At 43.5% G+C, this 20,005-nt stretch overlaps 1 pseudogene across 1 annotated transcript; it reads right to left on the bottom strand.

Annotated features, from left to right (window-relative positions):
• Positions 1-5,098: 5,098 nt before the first annotated feature.
• LOC144691969 (NXPE family member 3-like) lies at positions 5,099-19,420 on the bottom strand (annotated as a pseudogene). The gene is made up of 3 exons (XR_013579242.1): positions 19,390-19,420; positions 16,170-16,379; positions 5,099-5,982 (listed from the first exon to the last, which is right to left on the bottom strand). The product of XR_013579242.1 is annotated as an NXPE family member 3-like (transcript).
• Between the last annotated feature and the right edge of the window lie 585 nt (positions 19,421-20,005).

The raw sequence follows: 20,005 nt of genomic DNA on the forward strand, positions 1-20,005 counted from the left end.
TGGAGGGTAGTTGAATTGGGGAGGTAGTCGGGGTGCGTCGGAGTATAGTCAGGTGAGGGGGTAGTTGGGTCGAAGAGGGGGGGGTGCAGTGCTTGCTGCTTCATTACTCTTACAGCGTAACCCCCTTGCAATAAATGCTAATATGCCATTTACCTTATTAATTTCTGGCTTTACCTGCATGTTAACATTCATGATTCATGTATAAGAACACCCAAATCCCTCTAAATATAAGAATTTACTAGTCTGTCACCTTTTAAAAAGGATTCTGCTTTTCCATTCTTCCTATCATTGTAACAGTGGCTACATTTGAAAAATACTTCACTGGCTGTAATGTGCTTTGGAACAACCTGAGGTGAAAGGCCAGTCCTTCTTGCTTTCTTTAGCACAGTCAATAACCTCGCACATCCCCATATTATACCCAATATGTGGGTGAGTGGGTGAGTGAGTCAGTCAGTCAGTGTGTGACTGGGTGAGTGAATGAGTGGGTGAGTGAGTGAGTCAGTCAGTCAGCCAGAGAGTGACTGGGTGAGTGAATGAGTGGGTGAGTGAGTGAGTCAGTCAGTCAGCCAGAGAGTGACTGGGTGAGTGAATGTTCCTCACTCACTTAACCTGTCTCTATCCCTCTGCAGCCTCTTGACTTTCTCATCCAACTTTGTATTGTCAGAAAACCTGGATATTTTACACTTGGTCCCCTCATCCAATTCATTGAGTTAGATTGAAAAAGTCAAGGCCCAAGTACAGATCCTCGCTTATTCCTACTCTTTGCTTTTTGTTCATTAACCCAATCTTCATTCCGTGCATGTTAACCACAATCCCATGAGTCCTAATCTCAGGTAACATTTGGCACTTTGCCAAAATCCTTTCTGACAAAGACACTATGTCCATTAGTTCCCTTTTATCTACCCTGCTAGTTACACCCTCAGAAAATTCTAATAGATTGGTCAAATCCGATTTCTATTTTATAAGATCACATTGACTCTACCAAATCATATTGTGATTTCCCAAATGCCCTGTTAGCACATAATTGATTCTAGTACTTTCCCTTCTGCTGATGTCAGGTTAACTGGCCTACAGTTCCCTGGATTCTCACTCCTTCCTCTCTCGAAAATGGGTGTTTTTCTGATTCCTTCAAATCCATGGGGACCTTTCTAAAACTGAAGGAATTCAGGAGAGTCAAACCCAATGCATCCATTATCTCTGCAGCTGCCTCTTTGAAAACCCTCACGTGTAGGCCATCTGGTGTGAGGAATTTGTCAGATTTTAGTCCAATTGATTTCTCCAGCACTTTTTCTTCACCAATATTAATTATTTTGAGATTCTCAGACACATTAGGCCCTTGATTCCCCATAATTTCCAATATGTTCTTTGTTTTTTTTCTACCATGAAGAAAGACACAAAATAATTGTTTATTGCCTCTCCCATTTCCTTTGCTGTAAGATGACTAATTAACCAAGTCTCATTGCACAATATTAGATCTAAGATAACCTGTTCTTTAGTTGGTTTCTCAACATATTGGTCTCGAAAGTTGTCTTGAATGTTTCTGATATCCTGTATTCACATTCTCTAATGCCCCTGCTTTGACACGAATGATAACATAATCATTGCACAAGAGGTTCAGCCACTCCTCTTGCTGCATATACAGGGATATCACATGTAAGCTGTGACTATTGTGCAAAAGACAGAGTTCAGATGGCAAGATTCTGTATGAAGATATTTTATTAAAGTTAACATCAACTAAGTAATCACTTTTTTACTAAAGGTAACAGTATTAATATGATAACTAATAATAGATTCGTTATGTAAAATAAAAAGCATTTAATTATAATCATTACTCCCATGATAAATGGGACCCAGGCCAGGTGGTGAATTATGAAGCTAGATGCAAATCCTTTTCTTGATAATAGATTTATTTACAGAATGCAGCAGCACATATGTCTGCTGTCCGCCTACTGTGTCCCAGCTGTCTCCCTTTATGTCCTTTTGAGCAGAAGTTAAAACAAATTATCTAATAAACTAATTAACTAGTGATCAACCCCTTAAAGGGGCACTGGAACCAAAAACAAAATCCTCAATGGAAACGTAACAAGTTAAATTAAAATGTAATTTCCAGGACAGATGATGCACTCCAACCCCTGTGGTGCCCACCCGACGTGGAAGGTTTTAAGCATACCAGCGGACACTGCATGCTCCCTCTCCAAGAACACCCAGGCACTAACATAGTTGCAGAAGGGGGCAGTTGGGCCAAATGACCTCACCCGCGGATTGTCCACTGCCTGGACCTTTTGATGACCTCCTTGGCCAGCCCAGGATCAGAGTTACAAGGAGGACCCCCATCCTGCCCGCTCCCCATCACCAGCCGACCAAAGATCAAGGGCGTGGGGCTAAAGTGCAAACAGAAGTTAAGGAGCAGCCTCTGCAAAAAGTGGAACAGGGACTCAGTCTCCCTTTATCCTCCTTTGAAGAGAACATTACAGTCATTTTAAAATGGCATCATGTATCTATGTTTAAAAATTCACCTTAATTTTAAATAGTTACAAAAGCCCATCAGGTAAAAATTTGTTGTTGTGTGTTTTTGGGAACAGGGGAAGCATCATACTGACTGCTCATTAGAATGATTTCTGCATACAGTCCAGCTTCTGGCTGGCTACAACCACAACAGGAAGCTTAACAGTATGTGAGGCCAGCAAGTGCTAGCTCCCTGCTCTTAAAGCCAATCTGACCCTCCTGAAAGGAAGCTGCAATGAAATACAGGAGAATGCTGCTGAATACCAGTGCTGCCACTGAAAATAAATAGAGCACCAGGACAGAGAGATGGCTCTGCGCTGGAGACATTGGTCAAGGAGGTGGACAGAGGAGAGAGGCCATGTTTCCTTGGGAGGCCAGGAGGCCCTCAATGTTGCCCCTGAAGTGAGAGGGAGCAGGTGTTCAGGAAGGTCAATTCCCCTACAACCTGGCAGCAATGTCAGGATAAGTTTAATGTCCTCACACTGGTGGTCAAGGTCAATGCATCTGCACGTGCGATCTCCTGCCTACTAAATAACTCACTTCTCATACTGTTCAATGTACCACATACCCACCACTCACCCAGCAGGACTCCCTGGCACTCAGAACTCATACCCAACATTTACATACTTCAACACACCTTCATGAACCTTCCATAGATCCCAGACTCACAGCCACCTCTTGCCATCTTCACAAACCTCCAGCTATTCACCTGCAGCAGGCATAACACCCAAACACCGTGCAATACAATCACTGACATTGTTCCCTTCCTTGTAGGACAAGTCATGTTCAACAGAAGGGAGCAGCAGAGAAGCAGTGGGAGCCAGGTACAACTTCATCTACTGAGCCTGATGGAGGAGATGGTGTTCTGTATCACGGGGCCGGCTGCAACAGACAGCGTAACATCCAGCATCACCAAGATAATTCATGTTGCTGCCTTATGGTCCTTCTCAACTGTCACCTCACCCTCATCCTGCTCTCTGACATGATGTGCAAGCTGCTGATGGTGTCACCATGGACCTCTTGCTTTCCACCCTATCACCCACCTTCCACACCCCAATGCCCCCCTTCTGATTTTACGCTTTCAGATTCCCAGAAACTGTGACCGGCCCAGCCACAGCGCAGCCAGGAGGAAGAGAGACAGCAAACCCACGCCAGCGACGAGGTGACACCGTCACTTAGTCTGACACTGACAGGCACCAACGCAGATACTGGGACTGCGTATACATCAGAGGTTAATACAGATCCCAGATCAGCACATGGTGAGTCACCAAGCACAAGTGTGTTACATTGAGGCCAAGGGGAAAGGGCAGTGAATGTGCCACCTGACTGGAGGGCAAAGTCACACATGAGTTCTGCTGTAGAGGATTCTTATGAGGACATTGATGGGGTGGTCTACAGAAAATGCTGATGAGCAGGCACACTGAATGCTCGGTGTACTGGCCTCTTGTCACTGTTGAGGAGCCTGGAGGTGGCAGAGGGCATCACCTAGAGCTTGGAGCATATCCTTTCCACTGTGAAAGTGGTGGCCAACTCCATGATAGCACTAGTGGTCCCAGCCGTGATACAGAGGGTGGTAACTGCAGCTTCCACTGCAGCACAGGTGGAAGGAATCCAGAATCTCAGTGCAACACCTCAAGTGTCATTAGCCACCTGTAGAGGGGGCAGCCATTGTCCTGAGGAGACACCACCTGCTTCTCCGTGAAGGGCAGAGATGGTGGGGACAGCAGACATGGCTTCTGCCAGGATAGTGGGCATTCACTGACATGATGTACATGGTCACACACAAACTGTACATTGATAGAATGGTCACCCTTGTGGTTCCAGTTCCTCTCCACATTGTCATGGGGGTCCACATGTGTGCAGCCATTAGTGTTCTGAACCGCTGGAAATCCCACCATCGTGGCAATGCCACATGCCCTCTCATCCTGTTTGTACCAGCTGTGGGACAAAATGATGCACTCGGCTTTCCTGGTATCAATGGCCTCAGTCACCTCCCAGATGGTCTGCTTACGGGAGATGTTGAAAGTGTTATCCGCTCCCACCCAGAAAAATCCGGACACTTAAAAGTCCAATTTTTACAGCCGCTGGCAGTGCCATCTTCACCCTGGTGCAAGGCTCTAGGTCGGGTTGGAGGTGGCACTGCTCTGTCACTAATCTCCTTGTTGGACCTGATTCACCTCAGGCATTGTTTATGGATGAGGTGGAAAGCAGGACAAATGCTCATGAAAAGCCCCGTGGACAGCCCTCCTTCTCCTCCAACTTCACATGCTTCCTCTATCTGCAGCCTTGGCTCCATTTTCTGGTCACGTTGCAGACCCAGAGACACGGCAACCACAGCCCCCATACAACAGGTATAATTGGGTCACCAAATCCTGTTGTCTCCCTGAATATACGCAGCATTTGTCCAAAACACAATCCACAGAACTTCCAATGGCTTTGTCTGAGTAGAACAAAGTCAAATGCACTTCGCCTGGAGGTAGGTAGCTGGCCCTATAACTAACATAAGTGGAGTCAGGGTGGGGCGTAGGGGAGTGCGGTGGGGAGGGGGGCCCTCATGTTGCTGAATGCCTGTACAGTTGTGAGCCAATTGCACAGGCATTCAGTGGGCAAGGGCAGACCGAGTTTGTAAAACAAGTGTCACATCACAATGGTTCTGTCACCATGATAGTTAGTCTCCTCAGATTTCCAGCTCACAGGCAGCACGTGTGCGCTAATGCCCTTCCCAAAATGGGTTACAGCTTGGGACCTGCCAGACATGGACCATGCCAGACATGGTCACACCATTGATGCCTTCAGGGCTGCCATAGTACCAGCAGCAGTGACGCTATGGAAACCAATTTAATGGCCTAAGAGATATTTCCCATTATTTAAATTTTGAATCATATGATAACCAAAATCTAGTTGAAACAGATCCAGTACAGTATTTATCTTTTTACAGAAGGGCACACATATGAAAGAAACACATCTTTTTCATTCTTTATAATGACTCGCCCAGAGTGTATATTATGTGGCAGGTAATGTGCTATTGTCATTTCCCAGGCATCCACAAATGCCACATTGATACCAGTGAACATTTTCCTCATCACTAAATCCAGCTGGTAGGAGTACCAGTCACTGTAGTAGAGACTGAAATATTTTGAATGCTCTAGGACATTGGAAATTTTATTACAACCACTGTATCCGGACTTCTGTCTAGTAACTGTAGAATTGACCTCCTGACATTCTGTAGTCTTCAAATATACACTTCCACTGGAAAAGTGGTGAAGTGAGCTGTTAAGGTAATGGCTATAACTGTGTTTTTTCCTCCTTTAATTTCATCCAGTTTATTTGAAATGTATTGCAAGTGCTGGCTTGCAATGGTGCTGAATTGGATTGGAGGGCCACGCGGGCGATATTCCACCACAATGTTGTTTTCCAAGTTCACAGCAAGATGAGGACCAACCCTTATAGGATTGCCAAGATCCAGTGTTTTGAGACCTAAAACAGAAAAGATAACATTATTTAACACGCTGAGCCACAAAGTTGCTGATGTTAATGGATACGAAGCTGGTGTGGGGGCACATCATTTCAAATAGCAAACCACATTCTCTCTCTGCGAAATAATTCTATCTAACTGAGCTAACAGAGATTAGAAGCTTGCCCTGTGGGAACAGATACGCTGTTGAACATCACTGTTATTGAGTCACCTAAGCAAGAATTTCACTCTTTGTTTCCCTTAAACAGCCTATCTTTTTCTGCAAGCATTCTCTGTTCCCTTTGTTAAGTGTCTCCCATTATTTTGCATGCTTCTCATTTCTGATTTATTTTAATTGTCTTGAAATCCAAAATTGTTGATGACATCGATTGGGTCAGATGCTGATACACAGGCCAATCGGGGAGAGGGCAAGGCTGGATGGTGATAGTGGCCTGAGAGCTACAGCAACACATGTGAAGGAGAGAAATTGGAAGCTAGAGCTGGGAGAGGAGGCAATGCACAGAGTGAGACAGAGCAGGAATCAGGGTTAGGATTTGGGTCACTGTCAGAATTGGTCCAGAGCAATTGTCTCAACTGCTTCTGACATGTGGGAAATGCTTCAAAATACACAGGGAAAAGAAAAAAAAACTCAGGGTCTGTTATTGGGAGGGAGGTTGGAGCCCAGGGTCTGGCACTTGAGACTGTGATGGAGAAGCAGTGAGGAGATCACCTGAGATAAGGAGCAGTAAAACTGTCAAGTGTGTTACCACTAACAAATCAAGTGTTAACTAAAGGACTCAAAACTTTTAACGTGGATAGATGGAATTTCAATTAATTTTACAATTAGTCTTTTGGCAATACAGAGCTTGAGTATTGCTGAAGAAAGACATTGCTGACAAAAGAGAGATAGACAGCAAAACATATGGATAGGGAAATTGTTAGGAAATAGAGATAGTTTAAGTAAGTTACATTTGTATTTGTGGATGTTAGGAATGAGTTTTAGCTTTAATGTTTAAGTTTGATTTATATTTCTGTATCTGTGTGTTAAGAAAAGGTCAAATTGAGTTTTAGTTTCACTTTAAAAGGTGCCTGCATTTCTAATGAGAGTTTTACAACTGTTGCAGCTAAGTTAAATGAACAAGAGTAGCAACAGGGGTCCAGAGAGTCAGGCCCCTCCCACAGATATGCATAGAAGAAACTAGAAACAGTTGTTTGACTTGGAGGCTGTTTGAGTTCAGTTGGTTTTGAAAGTAACTGCCAGCACTGAATGGAGCAAAAGGGACAAAAATCCAGTTACAAGGTCAAGATAAGACACCAGAATCCGGGGAAGTGGAACAGGAGAACGTCCCAAGCAGACCTTATAGTCAAAGGAAAGATAGGAACTTGGGAAAAGGTCCTGTTAAGTGAAGTTAAGAGTGAGGGGCAGAGAAAGGCTCCAAGCTTCAAGTTTAAAGCTTCAAGCTTAAAGAGATAAAGGCTTGAGAACTCAGAAGGTCCAAAGAGATGGCTCTAGGTCTGTAACTCTTTGCTATGGGCATGTGAAACAGTGGTGTACTGTTGACAGCTGAGTTGGTGAGACAGAGTGCATGGAAGAAAGCTTGAATGTATGTGGTAACCCAGGAAAGAGGAACATCGGAAGGAGTGTTCGAAACCTTGGAGGTGAACGCTTGTGGTAGGCATCTGAGAGAAAGTGTCAGTTTGGGAGAAGATTCCAAAGCGAGTTCTTGGAGAGTGGAGATTGGAAACCCTTGTGTAAAAGACAGAGTTCAGTGAAACTGGTTGGCTCATGCTGTGACTAGGCTCTGGGTGGGGGGAGAGTTGAGGAGAGATCCATAGCATCTGGTTGAGGTGGCATCTGTCACTTGGTTTCAGAGTGTGGCGTGCCTGACTACAGATCACCAATTGGTTTACATGGACTGTGTACTTGCTGGGCAGAATTTTGCCCTTGACAGGCGGGCGGGCAGCCGATTACTGCTGCCGAAATGGGCCACGTCGCTATTTTTCACAGGTGGGTCAATTAAGGCCCGCCCAGCGGGTTAGCGACTCCCGTGGAGAATGGGAAAATAGTCACGGGGGCAGGCGTGCTCAGACTGCCGGTTCCAATGGGGAAGCGACAGTCTGTATAAAGACTGGCCAGGCAGCCTGCTCGAGGCAGTGCATCACTCGGGGAGAGAGAGGCAGCTGTCACAGGACAGGAGCAGGAGCAGGAGGAGGGGGGCAGGCTGAAGGAGAGGCCAGCAGGGGGCCAGTGTGCCCCTCGCTTCTCTGATGCCTGCCTTGCTGTCCTCCTCCAAGAGGTGTCCAGCCGTCAGAATATTTTGTATTAGGAGGATGGGAGGAGGAGGGCCCCCCATGTCACCAGGCAGGAGTGGGAGGAGGTGGGTGACGCGGTAAGCGCCCATGATGATGTGCGGTGCACAGGCACCCAGTGCCGCAAGAGATTCAATGATTTGCTGCCCTCTGGAAGGGTGAGTACCATGTCGGCCTTGGCCATTTGACCCAGAAGGTAGCCTTAGCCTTTGAGCCCCCCGCAAACCACGTCTTGCTGTCGTTACTGCATTAGGCATTTGGCGCACACTGGGTGGGCAAACAGGTACTGACCATGCTTACATCAGCCTTAGTGGTTGAGAAGAAAATGGGTTCTCCCTGCAGCATATGTTGGTGTTTGTCGCATTTGAGTAATCTGGGTGCAACCTTCAGGGGAGGCAGCTAGACACATACTCAGAACTCCAACACATGTCATATTGATGGTGATGAGATGGTGGAAGGGGAGCCTCAAGGTGTCGTGGCCAAGAGCCATCTGCTGGCCTCGGCGCTGCACCTAGTTGCGCCTCCTTGCCATGGGCGCTAAGACCCGTGTGTTATTCAAAGTGATGGACGCCAAATGTGTCCAAGGTGTCCGTTGGGGGAGGGGGTTGGGACTAGCTGTACTATCTTCTGGGGACTGATCACCAGTAGTGTGGACAGGAGCTGCTGGAGGCCTCAGGTGGGCCACTGTGATTGGGGTGCAGTGTGCGCGTGCAGAGTACATGAGTGATCAGCCCCAATAAATCCTCTTCTCTGTTCTGCAGGCAAAAACTGAGCACAATCAGCGGGAGCAGCAGAGGACTGGAGGTGAGCACATCCTGCTCCAGCGCCTCACCACCTTCGAGGAGCAGGCCGTGGAGCTGGGGAGGAGGCAGGCGGCCAGGTCGGCAGGTGGCGGTGAGGCTGGGGTCCAGCGGCCAGGTATTTGAGGGCCACAGTCCCATCCACTCTGTCTGCCCACCATCCAAACCACTGATGGTTGCTGCGATCGTTAATGCTGCAACAATGCTCATTCACAGACTGAGACATTCTGACATGTGGGTCAGATACAAAGGTCCCTCGTCCCCTTGAGGAATCGCATCTCCAACACCTTCCAAAGCTCCATTTGTAACCACTATCCCCATGGCCTAACATGCCATGGCATCGCTGCTGCACAGCTAAAGACTTACTGCATCTTAGAGGGGTTGGAACCTCCACCACCCTTTCAGCCAGTGCGCCCCACATTACTCTATCCAAAAGATCCTCAGCACCTCGGCTGTGAACCGTTGGGCCCGTGCACCGAGCCAAAGTTCGCACGGGCCCCTCAAAATCGTTGACATTGGCAAGTTAAGGGCCTTAACGAGGCCTTTAATTAATGGTGGGTGCGCTGCTGTGCGCACCCGCCGACCGAAATATCGTGATGCCGCGCACTGACATCGGGACGCTCGCGCGACATTCTAAGCGCTGACGTGCAGGCTCCGCCACCCGCATGTCAGCCAGAAAATTCTGCCCACTGTGTACTTTAGAGTATAATAGTTTTTGTAACTTGTGCTATCCTTACAAATCTGTATACATCTGTAAAGGTATAGTTGTGGGTGAAGGAGTATTGTAATATAGTTCATCTTTTCTTGTTAAATAAATGTTTTATTCTTTTGCTAACAGTTCATCAGCTGCCTCCTATGACTCTGTTAAGTAGCTTGTATCTAAACAAACAATTAAAGTTAGGATCTACCTAGTCAGGTTCCACCCTGGGATCAGGCTTGTCCAGTTGTAACATCAGCTGGGATCATAACAAAGTGGGGGCTCTTGCGGGATCTGAAACGCGGACAGCAGGTGATTGGACATGGAATAATAATTGGTCTGGGATTGGAAATCCTTGAACATTGGTGGGATCTGTGAATCCTTATAAGATGAGTCTTGGAGTTAAAGAGGTACTGGACATAGGAATTGGAGTTGCTGTGAATGTATATTATACTGGTTGGAATTCGGAATGACTTTGTAGGTTGCTAAGACTTTTTTATAGATGGAAAATATAACCATGACTGGTTTACAGAAATAACCAAGAGTAAGCTAATGAAATTGGTGGATAAGCTGTAGTTAGAATAACCTGAAGGGGCGAGGAAAGTAGACTAGTTGAGATAATAACACAGCATTTAAAACTGGAAGGGATACGAGAGAGAACACATTCTCCAGGGGGTGAGTCACAGCTGGAGGTAGTAAGACTTCAATTACAAATAAAGAAGCTTAAACTTCAACAAGCAAATGAACTGAAAAAACTTGAATTGGAGGAGAGGAAAAAAGGAAAGGAAAAAGAGAAATGGAATTGAAAAGGCTAGAGGCAAAGGAAAAAGAAAAGGAAAGAGAACGAGTATTTAGGAAGCTGGAACTGGAATTTCAGGAAAGAGAGAAGGAACAAGAAAGGGAATACCAGCTTAAAAGGTTGGAAGTTGAAAAAGAGATCTCAGATTCTGAAGAAGGTTCTGATGGTGAAAAAACCTTCAACTCAAAACCCAGTGGGGAGATGTTTATGTTTGTGCAGGCAAAGTTTGAGGAAAGGGATGTAGAGGCATTATTTATTTAATTTGAAAAGGTAGCTAGGCAAATGAAGTGGCAAAAAGAATTCTGGACATTGCTTTTACTGTCTAGGTCAGTAGGTAGAGCGCACAAAGTTTATGCTTCACTTTCAGAAGAGGTATCGGTGGATTATGATGCAAGTAAAAATGGCTATTCTGAGTGCATATGAGTTAGTCCCTGAGGCATACAGGCAGAAATTTTGAAACATAAGGAAATAGCCTGGGCAGACTTTTATTGAGTTTGAGAGGGTAAAGCAATTTTGACCATTGGATACGGGCAATAAAGGTAGAGGTGACATATGAAGCTCTTAGAGAAATAATTCCCTTAGAAGAATTTAAAGATTCTCTTCCTCTTGTAGTTAGAGACCATGTTGAAGACCAGAAGGTTAAGACAGCTAGACACGCAACGGCGATGGCTGACGATTATGGACTGGTTCATAACAGTACTATCAAGCGGCACTTGCTTAGCAATAACCTGCTCACTGATGCCCAGTTTGGGCTCCACCAGGGCCACACAGCTCCTGACCTCATTACAGCCTTGGTTCAAACAGAGACAAAAGAGCTGAACTCCTGAGGTGAGGTGAGAGTGACTGCTCTTGGCATCAAGGCTGCATTTGACAGAGTGTGGCATCAAGGAGTCCTAGCAAAACTGGAATCAATGGGAATCAGGGAGAAAACTCCTCACTGGTTGGTGTCATACCTAGCACAAAGGAAGATGGTTGTGGTTGTTAGAGGTCAGTCATTTCAGCTCCAGGACATCACTGCAGAAGTTCCTCAGGGTAGTGTCCTCGGCCCAACGGTCTTCAATTGCTTCATCAATGACCTTCCTTCCATCATAAGGTCAGAGGTAGGGATGTTCACCAATGATTGCATGATGTTCAGCACCATTTGCGACTCCTCAGATACAGAAGCAGTCCATGTCCAAATGCAACAAGACCTGGACAATATCCAGGCTTGGGCTGACAAGTGGCAAGTAACAATTGCACCGCACAAGTGTCAGGCAATGACCATCTCCAACAAGAGAGGGAATCTAACCATCGTCCCTTGACGTTCAATGACATTACCATCACTGAATCCCCCACTATCAACATCCTGGGGGTTACCATTGACCAGAAACTGAACTGAACGAGCCATATAAATACTCTGGCTACATGAGCAGGTCAGAGGTTAGGAATTGTGTGACAAGTAACCCACCTCCTGACTCCCCAAAGCCTGCCTATCATCTACAAGGCACAAGTCAGGAGTGTGATGGAATACTCCCCACTTGCCTGGTTGAGTGCAGCTCCCACAACACTCAAGAAACTTGACACTGTCCAGGTCAAAGCAGCCTGCTTGATTGGCACCACATCCACAAACATTCATTCCCTCCACCACCGACGCACGGTAGCAGCAGTGTGTACCATCTACAAGATGCACTGCAGGAATTCACCAAGGCTCCTTAGACAGCACCTTCCAAACCCACGACCAATACCATCTAGAAGGACGAGGGCAGCAGATAGATGGGAACACCACCACCTGGAAGTTCCCCTCCAAGTCACTCACCATCCTGACTTGGAAATATATCGCCGTTCCTTCACTGTCGCTGGGTCAAAATCCTGGAATTCCCTTCCTAATAGCACTGTAGGTGTACATGGACTGCAGCGGTTCAAAAAGGCAGCTCACCACCACCTTCTCAAGGGCAGTTAGGGATGGGCAATAAATGCTGGCCCAGCTAGCGAAGCCCGCATCCCATGAATGAATTTTTTAAAATTAAAAATAAATAAACCTAAACCCTTTTTCCATCATCCCCATAAAACTGAGAAGGATAGAAGATGGGAAGGTGAAATTAAGGCAAATAGCCAGGGAAGAGAAGGGACAGTTGGGAATTCTCAGGCAATTTCTCCTCAGTCAAGAAAGGAAGGTACTGAGAGTGTTAGTGACATTTGAAAGCCTAAGTGTATTCATTATAACAAGTTGGGACATGTTAGGGCAGATTGCTGGAGATTAAATGGTAGGCCTATTGCAGAGGGAGGAACTCCTAAGGAATCCTCAGGAAAGGTTTCATCAGAAAAGGAAATGGTTGTTAAAATTGTAGCAGTAGTACAGGTGAAACGCATTCCCTCAGAACATACAGGAAAGAGGGATATGGTTCAGAATAGTCCAGGGAATTCTTCTTTGATTACTGGTGAAGGAAGTCAGGCTAACAGAGGGTCTGGATGTTTTGTGTCAAAAGGAGAAGTGTTCCCTCACTCCTCCAACAAAATAAGTAAACAGATTAAAATTTTGAAAGATACAAGGGCAGATCAATCATTGATGGTGGCTGATCATACAATTTGTGTTCCAGGTAGTTTTATGAAAGAAAAAGTATTAATAAGAGGTATTAATGGAATTTATGAACCTGTTTCTTTGTGTGAAGTTAACTTACAAGGTCACTTTGTAAATGGAATAGTTATGGTGGGAATTATTTCTAAATCACCTATTGAAGGGGTGGATTTTATTCTGGGTAATGATTTGGTTAGTGGAGATAGTAATATGTCAACGACCGTATTGTAGCAGGCGGTTGATCATGTTGATCTTAACCAACTTCAGAAAACTACTGTGGTCAAAAATGAGATGCTTATTACTGATAACAAGAAATTGAAGGAAAGCCTGATTAATGTAGAAAATCAACTTTCATGTAGGAAAGAGGAGTTTGCTAATGAAAGAAGAGAATTGATGAGATCAATTGGGAATCAGTCACAGAAAGTAGAATACTTGACTGAGGACTTGAAATGTCTAAATGATAAACTTGTAGAAGCAAATTTAACAAAGCTCAATCTTCAGTTAAAACTTGATAGACTTCAAGCATCAGAAGTTGCTATGAAATATTGTGGAAAATGAACAAGAAAAGGAATTGTTGGTAAATCAGAATAATTGGTTAAATGCAGAATTAAAAACTAAAACTAATGAACTGTTAGAATTCTTCATCATGGAAAGAGTAATGGGATTCTCGAACTTCAGTGCAAACTGGGAAATGCATGGTATGGAGTGTCACAGCTCCAAAGTTGTTCCTGTGAATAAAAATCCTTTGCCGATTTGTGGTCCAGTTGAGCAAAGAACTGATCCAAGTAAAATTACTGATGTATCAACCTCAGCAACGGACAAAATGAAAACAGCTAATGTGCCTGCAGAATTGGAAATCAAGAATTACCAACAAAAAAGACTGAAAGTGCAAAATGGCCTGGGAAGGTCAATGACCAGAAATACAAATTTACAAGTGCTTGCCTGTGCTAATATACAAAATACAGCAGTTGGAATCCAGGCAAGTGGCCAGTTTGCAAAAGACCATCCAAAACTTTCAGATGAGTGGAATTATATAGTTTGTGGATTATGTAGAAGAGTTGAAGCATTGGAACGGACTATGAAACTCCACAGAGAGAATATAATTTGCATTGCTCAAAAAGAAGTTGAGAAGACCTGTTGGAAGTGGGGCTGTGAGAAACAACAATATCATGCATAGTTTAAATATCAAACCAAGCTTGAATATGAAACCCTTTTGTGTGAACATAAGAATCATCTCAACAACTTCCTTGAAACAGCGAAGAGAGATTTTGACAGGAGAAGAAATGAGATGTTGACTCACAAAAATGCCATTTTGATTTTGTTAAATCAAAATGAGAATTTACCACATTTGAGTTTGGAACATGAGTTGAAGATGGAATTATGTCTACAGCGAACAAAAAGGACAATTAAATGAAACATTCTTTGCTGAGTTAAAGACTGGGAATAAGAGGAAAAAGAAACATGAGAGTTGAGTTATGATAATATGATGATGTACAAATTCTACTAACCTTGTTGCATTTATTGACTTCATTTAAGTATGCTTTTGTAATTGTACAATATGATGTGTCATTATGAAACCAAATGGAAAATTTTCTTGTATAATAGATAATAAGCTGGTTTTGAGGTTTCCGATGTTAAGTTTGTGTGAGGCGAATGTAAGGCCATTGTAAAGAAACCTTCACTGTCATGAAGCTTTCTTTCCTCCAAAGGGTAGGGTCTGAGGAACTAGAGATAGTTTAAGTTAGTTATATTTGTATTTGTGGGTGTTAGAATGAATTTTAGCTTTAATGTTTAAGTTTGATTTGTATTTCTGTATCTGTGTGTTAAGAAAAGGTCAAATTGAACTTTAGTTTCACTTTAAAAGGTGCCTGCATTTCTAATGAGAGTTTTACGACTGTTGCAGCTTAGTTAAACAGACAAGAGTAGAGAAACTGGGCTGTTGCCTAGCAACAGGGATCTAGAGAGGCAGGTCCCTCCCACAGACACACACAGAAGAAACTAGAAACAGTTGTTTGATTTGGAAGCTGTTTGAGTTCAGTAGGTTTTGAAAGTAGCTGCCAGGAGAGGCTGGAGCAAAAGGCTCAGATAGCCAGTCCCAAGCTAAAGAAAAGACACAAAAATCCAGGGGAGTAGAACAGGAGAAGTCCCAAGCAGACTTTCTAGTCAAAGGAAGGACAGGAACCTGGGAAAATGTCCTGTTAAGTGAGGGGCAGAGAAAGGCTCCAAGCTTCAAGTTTAAAGCTTCAAGCTTAAAGAGATAAAGGCTTGAGAAGTCAGAAGGTCCAAAGACAAGGCAGAAGGTCTGTAACTCTTTGCTATGGGCATGTGAAACAGTGAGGTACTGTTGACAGCTGAGTGGGTGACAGAGTGTACGTGGAAGACAGCTTGAATGCATGTGGTGACCCAGGGAAGAGGAACATCAGAAGGAGAATTCAAAACCCTGGAGGTGAACACTTGTGGTAGGTGTCTGAGAGAAAGTGTCGGTTTGTGAGAAGATTCCAAAGCGAGCTCTTGGAGAGCGGAACTTGGAAACCCTTGTGTGAAAGACGGAGTTCAGTGAGACTGGTAGGCTCATGGTGTGACAAGTCTGGTGGGGGGAGAGTTGAGGAGAGGTCCAAAACATCTGGTTGAGGTGGCATCTGTCACTTGGTTTCAGAGTGTGGTACGTCTGACTACATGTTGCCATTTGGTTTACATGGATTGCCTACTTACTATGGACATTAGAGTATAAGATAGCTTTTGTAACTTGTGCTATCCTTACAAATCTGTATATATCTGTAAAGATATAGTTGCGGGTGAAGGAGTATTGTAATATAATTAATCTTTTCTTGTTAAATAAATTTTGTATTCTTTTGCTAAAAGTTTGTCATCTGACTTCTATGACTCTGTTCAGCAGTTACTCTCCAGGTATCTAAACAAACAAATAAAAATTAGGATCTATCAAGCTGTGTTCCACCCTGGGATCAGGCTTATCCAGTTGCAACATCAGCTGGGATCATCACAAAATTTATACAAATGTTGAGACAGATAAACAGACTAATCGACCTAACCTGGCACAATTTCAGTCAAATACTCAAACCACTGACGCATAGTGGAATCGCCAAGCAGATAAACGTTTTTTCTATGAAGACAGTCTGTAATTCTTGCAGGAGTGTCAAAGTGATGAATATTGCAGGTCGTTGACATCCACTGGTCCTTATAATAAAAGCCTGATGGTGATACCATGGGCTTTCCCTGGACACATTCTCCGAGAGCTGTGGCTGAAAGTAAAGAAAACCAAGGAACAGAAATTGTAATATACTATAACGTAGGTTATCAATACATTTTCAATTGTTAATCAGTTTCCATGGCAATGACAAATTCCAGCAGGACGATTAGCTGTTGCTACAGGACATGCACATATATAATGGGAAAAATAATCCAAGTAGTATTCTGAACAAGTCATCGTTCGGTAGTACAGAACTTGAGTATTGCTGAAAAAAGAGATATTTGTCGAAGCTTTTCATCTTGCACTCATCAGGACAATTCACAAGAAAATATCAATGCCAACCAATCAGCACTCTCTTCTCATATAGTATAAATATATTGTTTCCCCTGACATTGGTATTTTCTTGTGAATTGTCCTAATGAGTGCTAGATGAAAAGCTTTGATACAAAAATCTCTTTTTTCAGCAATATTCTGAACAAGATTGTGCGAATGGGTAAACACACCGCCTGGTGTGTCACTGATAAATTATAACCTCTCGTATACAAGGCTGTCAACTTTCTCCAGAAAAGATGAAGGAAAGAGCAAATAAAACATGAAAGTAACACCTCACCCCTGACTCCTAACTACTGGCTTTTTTGAAATAGTTCCAGTCCAAGCCCCTTGCACTGCTATTGGCAATAGGGGCTAAACAAGAGTCTGCTGACTGTACCTGTTATCCTTGCTATAGAATATGGAGAATATGAACTATTTCTGGGATATCTCACAGTTCATTATGTATTCAATCCAAAACTCCAGAATACCCACTATTTTAACTAACTGCAAGTGTCTTTTACAGCCAAAGATGTGTTCAACATTCTTAATGCTTATGTAAATGTATTTGAATAGCAAGAGTAGCATTGGATTACAATTGTTCAGCAAAATACCTCACTGAAATTGCAGTCTATCTTTATTTTGTTTTAGTTCCCTTCCTGAGCTAGAGGGACCATTGGCAGTAACTTTCTTGCTGTCCTGCTGATGTATCACATACCTGCTCCCAGGCACAGATTCTTTGGGTCTGACAGCATCTATGGCGAGGAAGATAGAGTTAACTTTTGGAGTCCGTATGACTCTTCATCAGAAAATTTTCATCAGTTCTGATGAAGAGTCATACGGACTCAAAACGTTAACTCTGTCTTCCTCTCCACAGATGCTGTCAGACCTGCTGAGTTTTTCCAGCAATTTTTGTTTTTGTTTCAGATTTCCAGTATCCGCGGTACTTTGATTTTAACAGACTCCTTGGGGACAGTTTCCATTTTAACCAGTGACAGAAACCGGTGATAGTGGATCAGCCGCCTATTATACACCCTTTCTTTATACACTGAATATATTATTGTGGGGGTAGGGCAGGGAAATTGAGCAAAGAATGAGACTACTCACCACCTTCAACACCTCTTTGTTCTTTTGTCTATGACATCTTTTGACTATCACCACCTATCACTGGCCCTCTATCCAGCTCTACCTGTCCCACCCCCCACTTAAACCAGCTTATATTTCACCTCTTTTCTATTTTCCCTTAGTTCTGTTGAAGAGTCATACGGACTCGAAACGTTGACTGTATTCCTCTCCGCAGATGCTGTCAGACCTGTTGAGTTTTTCCAGGTATTTTTGTTTTTGTTTTGAATGAGACTACTGTCATTTTTTCTCGATCAACAGCAGGATTCTTGATTTTGTTTCAAAGGACACAGACTGGGAGCAGATTTACAGACAGACCGTGAATTATGACAAATGCTGCATTGGTATCCTTGAAATGCTTTTTATCTAGAGATTGGCACCAAATTCCTCAATCAGCAAACATCAATCCTCTGTTAACTACAGCAGGGCTTCAGCATCAAATGCACTAGACAATTCTCCACAACATGGCCAACAGCAATATATATTTGTGCAACTTTCCATTATGAATAATAAGGTGTTCACGCTTATTCCTGTTAAGACTTCACCTGAACTTCCATCTTCAGCAGGAGTGTTAAACTGGTGGTAGCGGATTGGCCGTAAATTCCCCATCCAATTTTCCTTCTGAAACTCACCTGCTGGTTCTCTAAAAGTACTTCATTGGCTGTAAAGCACTTCAAAAGATTCTATGGCCATGAAAAAGCATTATATAAATGTAAATCTTTCTCTCTCTCTCTCTCTTTCTCTTTCTCTTTCTATAGAGATCTGGTTACATGAAGTCATTTGAAGGAAAGCTGAGACTGGGGGTATAATCGATGGCCGGTCTGCTATTCTCATTTTACCACCCCAATGAAGTTGGAATGAACATTCCAACAAGACATTCCAAACCTCTAACACACAGTGAAATGTTGTAGCTCAGGCTGTTTTGAGGAATAACGGGATCCTTTTTAAAATCACATTTTCAAACCACAAATTAAAATAGTTAAAATGCACCATAACAACCAAGATTACAGTGTTATACATAATGTTGAATGGCACGTGCAGCATAAGGGTCTGTCACATATAGGGCAATGTGGGATTGAGTGCAACAACGCCCACATAGTGATGTAATAGAGCATATGACCCGCACCCAGGGTCAGTCTAGTGTTGGACAGTGCCGTGTGTACCAGCAAGCGTGGAGATAGCTCCTAGCTTGTACCCTTTACTGTATATTTGTAAATTGTACCAAGAGTCAATAAAGACTTACAGTTAACGTATGGATGACTACGAAGAATTCTTCAGACCTACTGAACTGTAACCAACACCTTACAACAGCATGTACAGTGATAAATGTCTTATGTATAATCTCATGGATCAGTATTAATCGTATCTGAATTCACTGGGACAATATATTTTTGTTGGCTCAGTGCTGCTTGCTGTAAATATGCTCAAAGCCAAAATGCTAATCTAATTCAGGGAACATTCACATGGGACATTAAATTACACTTTATTTAAAAGGCTATAAATTCCTGTCTATTTACAACAGGGAATCATTACTCCATCATTCTTCTTACTCATATTCCTACTAATATACCAAACCTTCAATTTACTAGTCATAACTATATAATTGTGTTATAACTATATAATTATCTTACTTGGTCGAGGTGAAGGCTCTACCATTATATACCCTGGGGCACTGGGTAATATGAGCTTCTTGAAAAAACTCAGCAGGTCTGGCAGCATCGGTGGAGAAGAAAAGAGCTGACGTTTCGAGTCCTCATGACCCTTCAACAGAACTGAAGTATAGTTAGGAGAGAGGTGAAATATAAGCTGGTTTAAGGTGGGGGGCGGGGGGAGAGAGAAGTTGAGGGTGGGGTGGTTGTGGGGACAAGCAAGCAGTGATAGGAGCAGATAATCAAAAGATGTCACAGACAAAAGGATCAGAGAGGTGTTGAAGGTGGTGATATTATCTAAGAAAAGTGCTAATTAAGAATGGATGGCAGGACACTCAAGGTACAGCTCTAGTGGGGGTGGGGTGGAAAGACTAACAAGGTATTAGTTGTAGATTTAAAAATAATGGAAATAGGTGGGAAAAGAAGAATCTATATAAATTATTGAAAAAAAAACAAAAGGGAGGGGGAAGAAATAGGGTGGGGATGGGGGGAGGGGGAGTTTAAGATCTAAAGTTGTTGAATTCAATATTCAGCCCGGAAGGCTGTAAAGTGCCTAGTCGGAAGATGAGGTGCTGTTCCTCCAGTTTGCTTTGGATTT

This window comes from Cetorhinus maximus, chromosome 16 (assembly GCF_964194155.1).
Source record: "Cetorhinus maximus chromosome 16, sCetMax3.hap1.1, whole genome shotgun sequence".
Taxonomy (NCBI): Eukaryota; Metazoa; Chordata; class Chondrichthyes; order Lamniformes; family Cetorhinidae; genus Cetorhinus; species Cetorhinus maximus.